Raw genomic sequence first — 14828 nt, forward strand, 5'->3', positions numbered from 1 at the left:
TTCATAAAATTCATAAAAATGTATTTGACAACCTTCTGTTATTGTTAATGAGATAACCTCACCCAATTCATTTGAAACATCTTTTCAACTTTCACAGTCTGGCTTTCACTGGCAACAATCTCACCACTGGCAGCAGAAGGAAGACCAAAATGTCCTGAATCATTTCTCTTGTCTTTTTTATAACAATTCTGTTATTGTCAAGAAGTCACTTCCCTGGCTAATCTCCTTTTGAAAAGGATAGAGAGAAGTCACAGAGGGTAATATACTTTTTTTAGAGTTCATTTTAATTGAGGAGTCATGGCAGGATTACATTTTATTTGGTCCAGGGGAGCAGCCGGTGCTGGTGAGGCGACAAAGGAAATTGATTTTGTGCCCTACATCCTTTCCCGCAGCTCACGGCTTGCAATTGGATGGCATGGCACAGTGCCATGGCAGGGTCGGTTGGGATGCAGTACAGTTTCATGCATTTCTTATCTCTGAGTGGGAGGTGGCTTGATTGTCTTACTGTCAGAATAGTGGGGAGAAACAGGCAGATCAGTTTTAACGGATTTCTTGAGTGTGGGTAGGCTAATATAGTGTCTGCCAAAGGTCAGTACACACTAGGGAAACAAATACAAATGCATTGTGAAGACATGAACAGGTAAAGTGCTCGGAACATACACAAACAGAAGTTAGGGACTGCACTAAAAGTTTAATAAATAGGGCCTTTTCACACCTATAATTTGTTTGCTCTGGTCTGAATCAGTTGATTCAGTTGACAGATTTTGTAAACTAGGAGTGATTTCCTCTTGGTTTAGTTTTTACAAATGGAAACATTTTACCAAAATGCATCATTCCAAATCACACAAGAATCTTCACTCCTCTTATTGGTCGGATGTGTCTAGGGTGGGAGCAAGAAAGTATGTCAGAATCAGCTTTATTTGCCAGGAAAGAGGACATATACGAGGAATTTTGCTTTGGATCGTATTGCTCACAATGTGCTTACTCACACAAAACAAAAACTAACAATACATACACACTATAAACAGAAACAATATAGACAGGTTGAGTGAAACAAAGAGTGCAAAGTATGCAGAGGGAAATTATAATTATGATACTTATTATTTAATTATGGAGCATAATGCAAATGGTGCTGGAATAAATAGTATTATGTAATTATATAAGTATAATATTACAACATGAACAGCCCTGAAATAGAGAATGAGAATGATGAATAAATAAGTGGAACCAGGAGACTGATTAGAGACAGTGTTGCTGGGTTATTGCACAGGAATGGAACCTGGCACTGTGAGTCAGAAGTCAGCTGTTCATCAGTGTGATGGCTTTTGGAAAGAAACTGTTCCTGAGTATGTTGGTTTTGGCATTCAGTGCTCTGTAGTGCCCACCGGATGAGGCAGATCAGCGTTGTGTCGTCAGCGAACTTTAGGAGTTTAACAGATGGGTCCCCTGAGTCATTGGTGTAGAGGGAGAAGAGCAGTGGGGAGAGCACACACCCCTGGGGCGCGCCAATGCTAATAGTCCATGTGCTGGATGAGATATTACTTTATACACAGGAAGAAGGTCAAGTGTGGACCAGTATTTATAGAGAGTCCTTGCCCAATCAGGCTCTGAGATGATGTTTTCTTATGCCTTGTGCTCAGAAGAAGAACAATGATGAATTTACAGCTCACGTCAACTTAACACGATATAGTCGATTGCTCTATTGGTTAAGGCATGATCAGACTATGGTAGTTTTTATTCAGCTATAAAGGATAGCAGGCATTAGTTTGGAGGGTTTACTATTTTACATGAACATCTTTGTCACCCTGAAACTCAAAAATCTGGCATTTCAACAAAGCGTTGCCTGATCCTCTATGTGGGGAAAAAGTGAACAAGTGGTTAAATATTCGTAATACACAGTCAAATCTGATTCAAGGGACAAATTCCTGAGTCAAGTACATCCCAAGAAAGCATTTTGGGGGAAAAATGTATTTGATATTTTAGTTTGGGCCAATGTCCTATCCACTAACATGGATCATATAGTGCAGTTTTGGCTTCATATTTTGGGAGCTGTCAAGCTTTCCGTCTTTATATAAAGTCTATGGTTAAAACGTTGTAATTGATGAACACTGCACCCGGACCATTTTGGAGGTAGGGTTCAAATAAAATGTTTGAAAAAAAAAGGTGGTGCAATAAAATCATGCCAACACATAACAAGATATTTTACTTAAGTAAAAGAAGAAAAGCCAAACTCTGTAACAAGTAAAGGTCCTGAATTCAAACTTTTTACAGTACAACGTATTTTAAAGAACAAAGGTATTGGCATCAAAATATATTTACATTACCAAAAGTAAAAGTACTGAGTAATTGCTATTTCATATTACTAGATTATAATTATTGATGCAGTAAAGGGAAAATGTCTTAAATGTTGCAACTCGTAATGTAGTACTGTACATCCTAATTTATTTGTTGATGAGGTTTTGTTTTATTAATCTAAATCTCATAATAACTGAAGGTGTTATATATAGTTCACACATTTCCATTCCGTTCAGTTGCTCTGCAAGTTTATCCATGTTGAATTTCAATTATACCATACCTCTGAGGAAACCCTTTCAGAGCCACTGAGCCTTAGGGATCACTGGCCTGAGTGGACACCTCGGGGCAACTTGGCATGCTTGTAATATCATGGCAAGCAGTCACCTTTGGCGTTGCTGACGGGCCAAAATGTGCTAAGCTGACCTTTTGCTTCTAATTAAAGTGTGTTTCGTGTGACCAGATGTGGCAAACCAGCATTTATTGTGTCTGTGGAGAGGGGCTGATAAAGCTCTTGTTCCTGTAGCAGCAGCACATTGCATTAGCTCATCTATCTGCCTCACTGTCACCACCCTTACACCAAGTTTGCTGCTTTACAAATGTGTGAAGTACCGACACCCCGCTGAGTGCTGCATGGGGCACTATCTGGGAGAACATTAAGTGCACCAATAACTCCGATCCAAAATGTCCTTGGACACCAGGAGTGGAAACACACACGCACACACACACATACACACATACACACATACACACACACAAACACACACACTAGGGTCACTGAGAAGATGCCCTGCTTGTATTTTCATTTACTTTTCTTCACTATAGTGGGAGCTGTGAATTGGAAATTTTCTCACTAGAGGCCCAACAACCTTTAAAATAGTTTTTCTTTGGAAATGGTCTGTCAGTTTGGGGAAAAGCTGCACTCATTGATGACACTTTCCAGTCCATTTGGATGTCATCACCAAGAAAGAAAGAAAGAAAGACAGAAAAAAGAAAGGAAGAGAATAACCCCCGAAATGAAGCAAAAAAACCAGTAAACCAATATAAAACACATGTCAAATAAGCAAAACTGCAGCCGGTCTTTCTGCTACAATGTAATCAAGTGTCCTCTTAATTATAAGAAAACACTGAAGAAACACCCGCAAGCTGATGTCAATTGGCTTTTTTAATTGCTGTAAAAGTTAAAGCATCTCAAGATTAAGTCAGCATTTGTTAATGTGGGGAATAACACGATGCTTGTGGTGGCTATAATTTACTGACAGCTCTCATTTCTTCTCCTATTGAAGCCATTTGCAAAGTAACAGTAACATGTCTATTTGAAGATAAATGATTATCTCTCATGCCTCATCTTTTGACAACAAGCTGTATTTTGACATGTGGTTAGTCTTGTTTCTATATTGAAAAATCCAATACTACTTGTTGCTGAAAGATTAAAATTGCCGAAAAATAAGAAAACCACTAGTTATTTAAAAAGACTTGTCAAAAATGATGAGTGTTTTAATTTAAAAATGTATTATTCATGGAGCCTATTTTAGTAAAATTGCAACCAAGCCTCTGTAGTTTGCAAACACAGTGTTTTAATGGTGTGTCTTATAGGGAAACTATCTCATGCTCCTGGGGGGAGAGATATTACTTCTAAGAGTCATTCTACATATTTCAAAGTTGTTCCTGGCGGGAGTGTTGACAGCGGATCGCACTGTGGGAGTGTGATGCACAGAGAAGCAGAGGGTGCTAAGATAGCAGCAGTTGGGAGGTTAAGGGTTGACAGACTTTCCCACCATTTGATTATACAGATTCTTCCGGCTTAGGCTTCCTTGTCCAGCAGCCTCTGAGACGGACAATGTGCTGTGACTTCACCTGGTGTTAAGGTCCATCCTGAATGGTTAGATTACAATCGCACAATTCCCAATTTGAGGTCAGGCATAAAATCCCCACTGATAATGTGATTATTCATTGTGTCCAGGGGATGTCAGCGATACATCTGGCTCATTTAACAAACAGGAATGCAATTTTGTCTTTAAACAAGAGGTTTTCTATAAACACATGTGTCTAGCTGTCCTGTCAAAAATTAAAGGTTGAAAAGCCCAAAAAATCTCATTAAAGAGCAGAAACACAACCGATCAGTTACCTCTGTCAGGTTTTATGCGAACAGCATCATGACTCATACATAAGTGACAATGACTACATTTGCATGCACATAATAATTCAGTTTTTGCTCTTATTCCAAAAAAGATGATATTCCGAATGAAAGTGAATATTCGACTTAAATAGTCTTCTACACTATAAGCGTTTGATTAAAAGTGGGATAAGGTTGTTAATTGGAAAGAATTTCAACGCTTTAATGCACTTATCTTTTTGTTGCACTTCATTTGGTCACTTTGGTGATTTCTGAATCTTAATCAATCAATTCACCCAAATTCAGTGCATGACAATAATCTGGCTGTTACCAGACCAGACCGAGCCAACCTCAATAGATCTGAGATTGAGCGTTGGTCTGGGGAGTCTGCTCTGTATTTTCTCTGTACAAGAGGTGTGAGCAACGGGCGTAGTTCAAATGACTCTGTCCGCAATTGGATAATCCTTCAACCAATCATCAGACCAACAATCCGGGTGACGTAGCAGTGACAGCGGCATCAGCGGGTTTGTTGTGCTTCCGTAATGTTCGGTGGCCGTTAAATTGACTGTATACAAGAAGCTGCTCGGTTGCTTCTCTATCGTCCTCGGGTTAAACCCACTAATATCGCGCGAGGTAGATAAGCCAGTTTGTGGTTGGTTCCCGCCAAATTTTGAACTGAAGCAGGAGAATTAAACGTGCAGGTGTCCTGACTGAGATGCAGGGCAAAATCAAATCACCGTCAGACTGGGCGGGGTTTACTCAGTCTAGCATGACACTTCACTTCATGTTGGTTTGTTACATCTTTTGGCATTCTTGCAGATAAAGGATTGGAAATGGAGCACATCAAAGTCACAACTATCACCTCGGGGTTTAAAATCAACCGTACATTAAAACATTCACAGACAGACACATGCAATTATTATGTCAGTCCACTTGAAAATGTCAGTCGCCGCTATTATTTTTCCTTGTCTGCTTTTGTCTCATCACCATATCGATCAACACCTCTCCTTCAATGACAGGCAGAGTTTAGAAGGGTGATGGCCTTTCTGTTATTATTAGCAGTAATGTAAGACTATCGGCTCTTGGCAGCCAATGGCAGGCCAGGACAGTGTGTTCCAGGTTGTCTGGAGGCTCGAGAGTCTGACAGGAAGAGCCAAGCAGACAGTGAGCAGAGGACGGGGCATTACTGACTCCTACACAGACTCATCAAGGATAACTGGCTACATTAACTCTGTCCATTAGTGCTTGTCTCTCGCAGACAGGAAGTGGCTGATTGAGGCAGATGTGTGGGATTTATTTATATCCGAGCTTATTTAGCCTCTTTGCTTGCTGGTTGCGCGTCAGGAATAATTTAAAATAATGTCCAGGGGATCTATGACAGGGCTAGGCAGGGCATAAGTGTGTGTACTGCATGTATGTGATGAACATGTTAATGTGTTTACGAGCCTTTTTGTGAGATTGAAAGTGAGCCTGGGATGTTTAGAGCACCAAATAAAAACAACAGCCCAGACACCCATCTTTTCAGACCTCTGTTTTTACTGTTTACCAGCATAACTTATCTACAAGTGCAGACCAAATGGCGGACAGGTCACAAACTTTCTCAAGTTACAGCTAAGCAGTACATTACAATGTGTTTCTGAAAACATTTTGCCAAGAAATAGGCATACAGTAACATAATCTTTCGTTTAGTGTGCCTGCTGCGTTGCGCTGGATGGACAATGTTCAGAAGCTGGTCCAGTGACTACGTTCAAACATGACATTGTCTTAAACTCTTCCCACTTTAGATACATGGTTGCGATTGGCTCGACATCTGTATGATTTGGGAGGGGGGCCAGAGCAAATTAAACATGCTGGCAGATTCATTTGGTTTCCATGCAAGGAAATTGACCTTGAACTAAACTATGATTAGAAACCAAAGGAAACAAGAAACACGTGCATTAATCAACTAAACCAATTAAAAATAAAGTACATAAGTACATATTATGCATCAAGAAATGGATGCCAATTTTTATCTGATTGTGACCCTGATCTGAAGTTTCAGGGTGAAATTTTTTTTTAGTATTTGGGACAGAGCCCTGGTGTTTCTCTGATTGATAGGTGGCCAGTAAGATGCTGGCCGGCTGGCTGGAGTTTCTTCTGGGTACACAAAGAGCACAACACAGCGACCCAGATCAGATCTGACCCAGCACTGCCTCCCACTGACCCAAACAGGTTGTCCCACCAAGGTAGGAGGATGTAGTTGGACAAAGACAAAGCATTGTGTGTAGGGATTTTGATGGATGTGAGTTTAGGCCTTCAAATCTTGTTATTTTTGTGATAATTTCTAACTCAGTTTTTAAGGCAGTGGGCTCACTCGATCAACCTGATGTTGGTAAGAATATCAATTCTCAAAATGAAAGGTGGTGCACAGGGACGAAAACGGAGAAAAGAGGAGGAAGAGAACAAAGCCCAGTACAGAGGTACATGCTGTATTTTCATCTCAGATATTAGAATCTCAGTATCGCCAAGGGCAGCCAATGGGCAGGAGCCGGCCTTGCGTCAGTCAATATCATCCGGTGGACAAGCATGTTTTCCGACGGGGTCGTTGCAAACAATGCTACAATCACAGGTGGGAAGCTGTTTGATATAAAACCATTTCACACTCTGGATCTGTTTCTTCTTTTGTCTTGTTCTCTCTGTATAGACAGCCATAATGACATTCAAACATTTCACATCAAAAGAAAGAAGCTGTGCAAGTAGGACAAGCTTTTGATAATGTTCAGCTATTTCTCTTCCATTACGTCTGAGGTACTATCTGTCTTTTCTTTAGTTTCTCTCAGAAGCCTATATCCACAACCATGCTGCAATATTCTGACAGCTTATTTTTAAGTTTTGTGCTCAGGCTTAGAATTAATTACCAGAGATGTATGTTTGAAAAGATAACATCTACCCTCTCTTTTTCTGCATTCTTCAACTTAGATAACTCAAGTCTCTGTATCTATGAATACATGTTAACCAAAACCTGCAAAAGTGCAGGCTTACTGACAGATAGCGGGTACACTCCATGCATAAACTAATTTTCAGATACAAATGGGTTCTTAGATTTAATATAACAGTATTGATATACGGTACTACTACTATTGGATTATTTTAGCCTGATTTAGTTAAGATATATTTGTAGAACAGGGCTGAAATATCTTCAGATCCTAGTTTGTCTGTCTTAGATCATTGAAGTTGACATGTTTAATAAGCTTAAATTGAAACCAAAGCCATTTTCAAGGTTTGGTTAACCATTTAAAAGAAATAGTTTGTGTTATTGTCACATACTGTTATTCATAGAAAACTGTATGATTTGTGGTTGGTGCGTCCTGCTCTTCTCTAGCTTGATATTGTGCAGTTGTTTTCTTATTCTATCCAAAAGTGCAGCACTGATTATTATGCACTTTGGTGTGTGCGCAAAATAACATGTAATACTGTTGGATCACAGTATTTGTGGCCAACCCCTTTGATCTTAATCAAAAAAGCTGCAGGTCTACTGTAGCTTAGAGGTGTGCACTTTGGTCTGTGTACAATATCTCCAGCATCACTGATAGCTTCCTACACTACTAAAGGTACATATTGCCTGAATTCTAAAATAGAAACATGTCCCTGCTCTGGGCTGATAGGAGGTAAGAGAGGTTCAGTCCTATTGTTTTCTGGCTGCTGTGTCTGGTAGAACGTTGGCCATGTCTGATCTGTTTTTGTGTAAATGCAGCAACATGGAGTCCAATGCATGAAATTTATGTTGTAAACGGCTTTCATACATGAGTGTCCATTTTGCAGTCTCAATTCCCTTTGAACTGTAAAAAAAGAGCATTGCTTTAAAAGAAAACAGGACATTATTTGTTCTTGAAGTCAAATAAGCCAATTATTATTATTATAGCTAGCGACAAATACTGTACTCTGTATTTATATGTGAGGTAGGCTAGAGTTAATAAGATGTGTAGTATTAAGTTTAGTAAAAAGCAGGTTTTATATCTTCCCCCTACCTCCGCTACCAACTCCCAAAAATTCATAGCCTATACTTTAAATTTCTTCCTCCTTATCGCTGTCTCTTAATATGTTGCACATTGTGAGAGGTGCCTCAATACCTCCTTTGTATTTGTCCAATTTTATTAAATGCTTTGACTATGAATGTTGCATGATTAAATTATTATTTTTCATGGTAACTCAGAGGGTTTACAGCCCTTTGAACTACATACAATACATTAGAATACACTCTGTTATGAGTTTTAATAATTAGATGATTATATAGTATATTGTAAGTTGGTAGAATATCAACTTCATTTTTTTCACCCAGTTTTTTACAAGCAGGTTCCACTGATGGCTGAAACCGTTAATACCAGGGGATGTTGTCTCCACACGGAGTGTTAACCATGTTTGACAGGGCTAAATGCAGGAGACTTGTGGTTTTGCCTCATTCCACACTGACCTGTCAGCATCATTTGGAAGCTTCGTCTGGTTTGCAGCGAGGCGTCTTGTCAGCGACTCCAACGCTGCATTTGGCTTCTGCTCCCAAAGGAAGTATTCTGCCAAATTACATTCCTCGAAAATGCCTATTAAATGAATAGTTTGTTTACTTTAATCACGCTCTGGGTTGTACAGTGAATAGTAAAGCACAACCGTTGTCTGAGACTCACTTTGCTAAACAGATCTAATTAAAGCTGCCCTTTTTCTGATGTGACAGATCTATCTGATAGATACAAATTGGTCCAGCGTATATTTTGCTCCCTTTAGACCTGCGTCTATTGTTGTAGAAGAAATGGAAAGAGGCACTTTATTCAGTAATGGCTCAGAGATATTCACAGTGGTGCCTTCCTGTGACAGAATAGAAAATGCATAGTTTTTATACCTAATGTGAAGACCCTCAGACATTTTGGAAACATGCTCTCTAATCAGCCAAGAGCATCCTCCAGTGTGCACTTACCAAACCCAGAGGAAATGTGCCGGAAACACACCTGCTAGTAGTTAAAAACATTATTAAAATTTGGATACTGTGGGAAAGTTGCTCTAAAACTTGTGAATTTGTTCTGTCCAAACTGTCAGATGTATAGAGGGGAGGTAAAGCAATGTGCAGCACACCACTAAAACAAATGTGTCACTTTCAGATAACATTCACAAAGATCCAGGGATTTCCCTCAGTTGATGGAGACTAAAACAGAGTGGAGAGTGAATATTGGAAGTTCATCATGTATCATAAACAGTACTCCAGCGGGATAATAATGTTGCTTCTTAGATATAGATATTTATTGATCCCAAAAAATGGGAAAGTACGGTGTTACAGCAGCACACGTACATTAGTCACACAACACAGAACATAAATATAAATAAGATAATATGAAAATATATACATACATACAGTATGCATGAAATAATAATAATAATAATAATAGGACTAAAATATAAGAATGAAATATAAGAACAAATATTTAAATATATACAGGATGAGAAAACAAAATGTGCAACTGCTTAAATAACATGCTAAATGTATGCTAAATTGGAAATGAACCAATTGTGCAGGTTGCCCATAGTGCAATATTGTGGTGTCTGAAAGTCTCATCTAGCACCCAGTGATGACATGTTAAAGAGTTGTATTGTCTATATGGATATGACTAATGATATGTTGTGTTTTATGAAATATATTTGAGATATTACATTCATTAATTCAAGGTGTCCCCTAGGATATTGGTCGTGATCGTGATGCATCTCAAGTGTTTAGGTTTTTGAAATTATTTGAGCAGGTGGTCTTTGTTTCAGGCAAGGTGGCGCGCCTTCACCATCAAACACAGAGAAAGGAGTCATTCAGCTAAATGGGCCGAAGGATAAGAGAATAGAAACTACAGTTTATACACTGAACATTAAGTGCAAGTTCTACAAACGTGGGGGCCCCTGTCAATTTCTAGACAATAAGGCTTATTAATCTGTATGTTTGTATCTCTAAAACAATGGCTAACAAAGTCCACCAGCACAAATTGACTTCTGCAAATTTAAGCAGACTAGAGTCATATTCAATCATTATTGATACCATGACTTAGAGTCTGTCAACTCATACCAAAATGGTACTCCAAACGGTATTTCGTTGCCTTGTACCTGTACATGTGTAATGACGATAAAGTTATCTATGTATCTATCTATATATCTATCATCAGAGGCAAAGATTAACACAAGTACAAGTATATCCATTCTGACTGCTCTCTATCAGAGAAGCTAATTAATCCTGATGGAAGTTGCTTTCTCTGTAATGTTTCCATTTACACAATCAAACACAGCTCATGCTATAACAATTTTCATCGCTAAACAAATGCAAAGAAAATACATCTCCTAACCCACAAGACAATTACGAGACATCACAGATAAAAATAAAACATCCCATATATGTACATACAAACACAGCATATACAGCCAACCAAAAGGGTGGGATGAGAACCAAGCCACCACTAATTTTGTTGCCACATATTTGTGAGCAGCTTTTTTGAAAATGTATGAAAGCTCTTCCAGGGGTATCAGAACAGGTGTGTGTGCATGTGAGTGAGTTTGTGTCCCGGGTGGTGTGTGGTCCAGAAAGTGAGTTATGTGGAGAGCTATCTGTCTGTCTGTCAGACAGCAAATGTTTTCTTTTCTGTGTAAAACACCACAATAATAAAAAGACTACATTCCGAGGTTGAACCCCATCATCATGCTTTCATGTTTTTTGACTTTCTTTTCCCTTCATACACACAATACAGGATACAGGATTCATCCAGGATTTTCTTTCTGTTAGTGTGGAACTAACAGGAATGAAAATGGCTCGATAAAGACTCGGAATTCACTCTCACCCTTTCTGCCTTTACTTGTTTTGCTTTAGCATGAGGATTTAATCAGGAAGTGTTTTGTCCTCTAGGAGTTTGTGTTTGCATCCAGCACAGAGACAATACGCCGTGAATGTCACAGTGAATCTTGGCATCTTTGTCTTTAAACCTTGTTTTTCCTGCAGCATGGTTTTAAAAGTAGTTTCCTCTAATTCATTTGCAAACATGTCTCATTACGTGCCTCATAAATTAAACAGAATGTGTGTTACATAAATAGCTTTACGTTTTTGTGTACTTTCTTTCCAAGCAAAGAGTAATGCCACTCTCAACAACTGTATGGTAATAAAAAGCAACAGTCAGGAGCCAGTTAGTTAGCACAAAGACAGGAAATGGGGAAACAGCAATCCCGGCTCTGACCAAAGGTAACAAAATCTACCTACCACTGTCTCTGAAGCTCACTTATTAACATGTTATATCTTGTTTAAACCGGCGGAGACTAACCCTCCTACAGCCACAACATGTTGCATTTGCGCTTGTGCTAAGCTTAGCTTACAACCTACTTTACATTTACCATGCAAATATGTGAATGGTATCCATGTTCGTATCTAAGCATCTAAAGTGAAATCTAATTGCCATCAGGCCCCTTTTTTACAGTTTCATTTAATCATATCTTGTACATAATGCTAATGCCATAATAAGAATATGGAAGTGGGTATATCTCCCTGCAGGGATCTGTTTTGTGCTTACAAAGAATATTGTTTCCCGCACTCATATACAGTATGCTGCTGATATAAAAGCAGAGGTAAGAGGCAAAGATATAAAAAGGTGCACATGTAGAAAGATCAAGTAAGATGTGCTGTATTACCTTTGTGATCTTTTTCTAGTTTTGAAGATACAGAAGGTGTTGGTGGCAGGAAGCCACAAGGTATGAGAGGAGGATAATTACAGAGTATCTGACATCACACTGTGTGTCCCCAATCAGGCTGACAGATTTTACTGACATGTTGCTGACATAGTTTCTCAGTGGTGTTAAACTTGTGGTGTTGTAATGTGTCAATGGGAGGACCGATTACAACACACTACTACCCCCTTTCTGTTTTCTGTCTGTGTGTCATGTGTGTTGTTTAAAAGCTCCGTGGCTCTGATCTAAGTAGTGGACAGGTTTCTGTCTCAGATCACTGGACTGAAGGCTGAGTCATGATTAGAAACTTCTAAAAAAAGAAGCCAGAGCTGCACAGAGAAGTCTGAAGTCTTTGAGTGAAGATGTTTGTGGACTTAAAGGTATTTCTAGTTATTTTACTGTCAACAAATAATATTCAATAAAGTGATAAACAACCAACCACCCTTTAGACGCCATATTAAAGTTCAGTTGCTAATTGTAGCCGGATTATTTTTACGCCAGTGTTCTTTTTAAAATGACTGCTGTGACCGAATCAATTAAAGTCTAGTGGAAAGGTTTATCTGGAGCATGCTCAAAATACCATCTGCTTGGGCTTGAATAAACAAAATCAAACAAGAGCATGAGCCACATTAGCTTAAGCCTAAATTTGTTTACTAGCAGCTAAAAACACTTACCTGTGGTATTTCATTTCAGGAGTATAATGTTCGGTGTAGTTGATTCATTCTGTGAAGGCCACACAGACTCCAATACACATTGTTTTGTTTGCTGATGGTTTGGAGCCTCATACAGTATACTGTATCTGTAGCTGGCAGGGACACTGTACATAGAGATGGACCAACATTCAGTGGAAATTATCACACATTTATGTGTGATCTCTGGGCTGTCCTTCACCAGTATTCTGCCACCTGCAGATGGTTTCACCTGGGCATTCTGTTGGTACTGGCGACAGAATGTTCGGCAAATTTCCGTAGCAGTTACAGTTGAACTAGCCTGGATCATCAACGGTACATTTCCAAGATAATTGTCTCACATCTAGTGCCAATAGATGTCCCTCACCTTCCGCTCTCTGTGTGTTGCCGTACTCTGTTTGCTTCAGGAAACAACAACAAACTTCAAAGTAGCAGCTCCGTTCCCTTTTTTCTACCAATAGTCAATGTCATTTTATTAACTACCAAAACTCAAGATCAGAAAAAGCTCAGATGTCACTTTTAAAGGAAAGACAAACAACATATGTTTAGCTTTGATTTGGACTTTTTGAAAGTGAAAACTCATTCCTTATACCTTCCCTTTGAAATGACAATAAAAGCAGGCTTAAGCCTCAGTGTGCTTTGTGTAGTTGTGTCAGATGACCTCGTCAAAAGCAAAAGTAATTGTTTTTTTTCCGAATGGCTGCATCCCACACACTGCCCAATCTCTCTTCAAAAATGTCTTGTTTTGTCTTTTTAGTCTTGACACAATACTACTACTACAGTACTAATGGGGATAATGGCTTACACCTTCAGAAAGGGGGTTTCAGACATTGACAAGTACTTCCTTTCACGCCATTGAGGCACGTAATTACTCTCTGTAGTCAAATCAAGCTAAATCTGTGCATGGTTACCAGAATACCAAGTGGAGAACATGTGGTCCTGATGCTGCTGAGCCCACTTTGTAGAGACCAGTGAGATTTAATGAATTTGCCCGAGCTCCTTTAACAAGCAAGTTGGCATGCTGACAGACGGATGGCAGATGTTCAAACAGAGTGTGCATTTTTCTTTTTTGAGGAGGGTGCTGCTATGTGTGGTCGCTTTTAAAGCAGACCCAGTGTGATGGAGATTAGGAGCAAGCTGTGAAACCGGTGTCTAGTGGGTCAGTCAGGCCAACAGAGAGGACTTGTTTTACATATCAAAGCCAAGAAGACAGAGGGAAGAGAGTGAACATCAGGCGTGGAGATCCAGACTCATACGTCATGACACAAGGGACCAGAGGAGTAAGGCTCTGTTAATAATGGGATAATGATTAAAAAGAGGGAGAGCGTGTGAAGAAAGCGGGGCTGATTTGTACAACAAGAGTGAATTATCACCGTTTGACTTATTTAGATGTGATCTTTATCGCGTTTAAAACTCCTTATTGCCCACAAATCCTGATTACTAGTGATAGAGGTTGTATGTGCAGTGACTCAAAGAAGACATTAAACTGTTCCTTGGATTCAATTTAAAAACATCAATGCAACATTTTCCAAGCAATGTTTTGTAAGTTTAGTGAACTTCTCGGTATTTTGAGTGTGGGAAAACTGAGTTGTTTTTTTTACAACATACTGTAGCTGTAAGACGTTTCTGTCAAGTGGAGTCTACAGGAAAAGACAACGGATGTGTTCGACCGACTGTTTGTGTGTATCACATCAAATCTAATTAAATAGCATTAACACAATTTACATTTTACTAAATAAAATGAAATTGAAAAACAAATACTGTATTATGATGTAAATATTCAGTCATTCATGTTTAATGACCACATAGTACATTAACATATGTTCCATAACAATGTCCAGTAAATGTAAGCATGGTTAAAACCTGTAATCTAAATCAGAGGTAAAAGATAAGCAACAAAAAATGTATCAAGGAGTAGGTAATACATTCAAAGATGTATAGAAATTTGTTTTGGATGCTGACTCATCATTATATACAACCCGGTCTCAATTAAAAACGCAAAGACTACGTTGGTCCAATGTGCA

The 14828-nt window shown here is 39.0% G+C and overlaps 1 long non-coding RNA gene across 1 annotated transcript in view; it reads right to left on the bottom strand.

Moving 5' to 3' along the window:
• The window catches only part of LOC117958461, a 12425-nt gene extending 1358 nt beyond the window's left edge, over positions 1-11067 (bottom strand). The window contains exons 1-2 of the long non-coding RNA XR_004659721.1: positions 11057-11067; positions 9166-9171 (exon numbers count right to left, since the gene is read on the bottom strand). This is a non-coding gene — a long non-coding RNA (uncharacterized LOC117958461). The remainder of the gene's footprint in view (positions 1-9165; positions 9172-11056) is intronic.
• Positions 11068-14828: the final 3761 nt, after the last annotated feature.

Source organism: Etheostoma cragini, chromosome 15 (assembly GCF_013103735.1).
Source record: "Etheostoma cragini isolate CJK2018 chromosome 15, CSU_Ecrag_1.0, whole genome shotgun sequence".
NCBI classification, from domain to species: domain Eukaryota; kingdom Metazoa; phylum Chordata; class Actinopteri; order Perciformes; family Percidae; genus Etheostoma; species Etheostoma cragini.